At 63.6% G+C, this 3,817-nt stretch overlaps 1 long non-coding RNA gene across 1 annotated transcript in view; it reads left to right on the plus strand.

Annotated features, from left to right (window-relative positions):
• Nucleotides 1-678, plus strand: part of LOC130587443 (uncharacterized) — a 1,122-nt gene extending 444 nt beyond the window's left edge. Inside the window, exons 2-3 of the long non-coding RNA XR_008966796.1 lie at nucleotides 251-379; nucleotides 525-678. This is a non-coding gene — a long non-coding RNA (uncharacterized LOC130587443). The remainder of the gene's footprint in view (nucleotides 1-250; nucleotides 380-524) is intronic.
• Nucleotides 679-3,817: the final 3,139 nt, after the last annotated feature.

Genomic DNA, 3,817 nt, shown 5'->3' on the forward strand with positions numbered 1-3,817 from the left:
TGTTCCCGAGGCGGGCAGGGGGCTCTGAGCAGCCCCCCCAGCCTGGGCTCGGGCCCCTCGGGGCTGCAGGAGGGGGGGCAGAGGCTCCGGGGCTCTCTGCGGTGGCACCCGAGACACGGTGACACCTCGGGGGGTGCCACATCCTGTCACCGTGGAGGGGACAGCTCTGAGCTCAGCGCTGCAGAGCCCGACCCAAAAGGGGCCGGGCCGGGCCAGGTCCTGTCCCTGCTCAGCCTCCCTTCCCCTGCAGTTCTCCAGCGGCAGCCGCAGAGTTCGGGAAGCGGCGGGATCGGGATTGGGAATGTTGGAGACACCAACAGCAGCCGGGAGAGCCTCCTGAGGGAGCTGAGGGAAGCTCTGTGCCCGCCACGCTCACCCGGTAACAGCCCCGAGGCGTCTCCGTCCCAAAGATTTCCCGAAATCTCGGGGCACTCCCAGACCGGAGCCCCGAGGGCAGCTCAGAGGGTCCCCGGGGACCGGGTGGGGACTCGGTGACCTGAGCCGGCTCTGATCCCGTTTTCCAGGGGCTGAGGGATGCAGGTTCTGCCCCTGTGGATGGACACTGAACGGGACCAAGTGCTACTGGGTCTCTAGGGAATTCAGATCATGGAACAAGAGCCAGGAGGACTGCGGGGATCGCGGGGCAGAGCTGCTGCAGCCGCGGGATCGGGATGAGCTGGTGAGGGAATGGTGGGGTCAGGGGGGTGGGATGGACCCGGGGCTGGGGGCACCCCGAGAGGGGTGAGGGGGTTCCCAAAATCCCGGGATCGGGATGAGCTGGTGAGGGAATGGTGGGGACAGAGGGGTGGGATGGACCCGGAGCTGGCGGTACCCCGGGAATGGTGAGGGGCTTCCCAAAATCCCGGGATCAGCCCCCATCCCATGGCCAAGTCCTCCCGAATGCCTGTGGGGTCACGGGTAGGGCTCAGTCCCGGGATGAGGACGGAGCCCGTTGTGGGGTGACCAAAACCGCGATTTCACTGCTCCTTGCCCAGGAAATCCTCAATGAAACCCTGCAAAAACCCGGGCGCGGCTTCTGGATCGGGCTCTGGGTGCCCCAGACTGGGATGGGCTGGATGTGGCTGAACGGATCCCGCCTGGACCAGACCCGGTGAGCGCTGGGGAGGGGCTGGGGCAGGGCTGGGGGAACCAAGGGACCGGGGGTGACCCGGCTCCTTCCTGCACCCGCAGGCTCCAGATGGACTCTGGGGAGACACCTGGACAATGTGGGGTGATCAAGGGAAACAGCATCGCCCCTCAGGAGTGCGGCTCGAGTTTAAAATGGATCTGCCAGAGAGAAGCCACCAAACTCTGACCGGGGCCGCGACAGAGCCTGGGGGGATGGAGGAGCCGGGCTGTGACAGTAAATTGCCATCACAGATGGGATTGCTCGGCTGCTCTGATCAGCGCTGTCCAGGGCTCTTGTGGGGTTTGTGCGTGACCCGAGCCTGTTGTGAGGTTTTTCTCCAAAAGAAAAGCCAGGGCGATCCCGTGAGGGAAATGGGAGAGCCCTCATGGGCTCAGTGCCGGGTTCGAAGGGTCTGAGTGCCCCGGACAGAATCGGAACTGTCCCCGCCTGCAGTCCGAGATCTGTAAATGCTGATCCTCCTCCTCTCGGACCCGCCTCGTAACAACTGCCAGGATCCGCGGGCAGTGCTGGATGGCGATCTCTGATCGCTCCGATCCGCTCCGGGACACCCCAAACCCTCCACGGGGCGGCCGAGACCCCTCGGTGCATCTTTTAGATCATTTATTTTATTCTTTATTCTTTATCTTGCCCGTCCCGCGGAGCGGCTCCTTCAAGGACCGGGGCCGCACAAACCCCTCGGGGCGGTTCCAAAGGTCCCCGCTCGCCGCCGCTCCCCGGGGATCGGACACCGCGGGCGGCCCCGGCCCTTTCTCCTTCCTCTCCCTCCCCGTGCCGGGATTCATCCCCGCCGCCGCCCGGCTCCCGCTCCCGCCCCTGCCCGGAACCATCCTGCGGTGCTCCTGACGGGGCCGGAGCGGCTCCCCCGCGCCTCAGGGCCGGGCTTTCCTTCCGTGAGGGATCGAACAGCGCTTCCTTCAGAGACCTTCGGGACCTCTCTCAGGCATCCCCTGCTCCGGCCCGGGCTCCTGCCGGGGCTGTAGGGGGATCCCCGCTCCATCCCGGACTCACACACAGCGGTTCCCGGGACTCCTGCCCGGCCCGGGACGTTCCCAGCCCGTTCCTCTCCATTTGGGACATTTTGAGAGCCCCTCAGGCGAACTCCGCGCCCCTCACGGACCCCGGGCAAAGCCCGCCCTTCGCTCCCATTGGCTGAATCTCCCGCCACTCCTCATTCTCGCGTGCTGATTGGGCAGCGCCTGTTCCCCTCAGCCCCACAGCGCTTCCATTTCCCCCAAAATGAGAAAACGGCCCCAAATCGCTCGGGCTGAGCGGAGGAAGGGACGGGGTTCTGGGAGAAAAATCCCAAAATCGTTTTTGTCGAGGTCGGGAAGATCGAACCGAACCAAACTGAGGTGGCACCCCCAGCAGCGCCTCTGTGCCGGCCCAGCTGAAGCCCTCGCTGGCTGCTCCAGGGTGGAGGGGCAAACTGGGAGCACTGGGAAGGGGACCCTGCTCGGGCCAGGACCAGACTGGGAGCACTGGGAAGGGGCCCCGGCTCGGGGCGGGACCAGACTGGGAGCACTGGGAAGGGGCAACGGCTCGGGGCGGGACCAGACTGGGAGCACTGGGAAGGGGCCCCGGCTCGGGGCGCAGCCCCACGGCCCCCACGGCAGCTCCGAGGCTCCTCCAGCCGGGATGGAACGAGGGATGGGGAGCAGGGGAAGGGATGGGGCTGCCGGGGCCAAGGGACACCAGAGACAATGGGAGGATTCACAATAGTCTATTACAAAATATCAAAATTATAAAGTATAAAATTATAACGGCTCCATTGGCATTGTAAATTCTGATGGCAGTGACAAAAGGACCTCCCCCAGAATCCTCTCACTTGAACGGGGCACTCAGGGATCAAATCCAACCCTTGAGGGAATGGCCCCGGTGGGGGTACCTTATCCCAACCGAGGTCCCATTCCTAAAGCAGCTCAGCTTTCGGGGCTCTACCCACTGGGATATGAATCCATATCCATGGACAGGGTTAGTGTGTGTAACTACAAAGTGTAAGAGAAACCGCTGAGTTCAGGGATGGTTCCAGAAGGAGCAAGAAAACCCCAGCGCCAGTCTAGAGAGGCACAGAGGAACTTCCACAACATCAAATCCTCCTGCAGGTTCATCTGGAGAGCGGGCACTGAGGGGACACTGAGGGGACACTGAAAGCTGCAGAGGGGACACTGAGAGGGGCACTGAGAGCGGGCACTGAGGGGACACAGAGGGGACACGGATAGCTGACACTGAGGGGACACTGAGAGCAGGCACTGGGGTGACCCTACAAAGCAGCACTGGGTGATCCCTGACAGGGCACTGGGCACACTGAGAGCAGACCCTGAGGTGACCCCAGACAGGGCACGGGGACAGTTAGAACCGACCCTGAGGTCAGCACAAGGCCGACCTGCGGCTGAGGTAGGAAATCCCCGTGCTGGGGGGAAGAGGAGGAGCTGAGAGAGCCCAGCACAGAGAAGGAGCTTTGTCCATCCCATCACAGACGAGTTTGGGCTTTGCTGCAGACAAAGGGCAGTAGATTGGTGCAGGGAAGGCTCCCGAAATGATTCTCAGCCAGGTACACGCACTCTGCGGTGCCATAGACAGGAACCCTGCAGGAGGAGCAGAGACAGCGCTGGCACCGTGGGGGGACACCTTGTGCCCCTGTGCCCCCATCCCCTCCCTGTGCCCCCA

This window comes from Malurus melanocephalus, unplaced genomic scaffold (assembly GCF_030028575.1).
Source record: "Malurus melanocephalus ecotype Western Australia unplaced genomic scaffold, MMel_1.1 scaffold_1913, whole genome shotgun sequence".
Lineage (NCBI taxonomy): Eukaryota > Metazoa > Chordata > Aves > Passeriformes > Maluridae > Malurus > Malurus melanocephalus.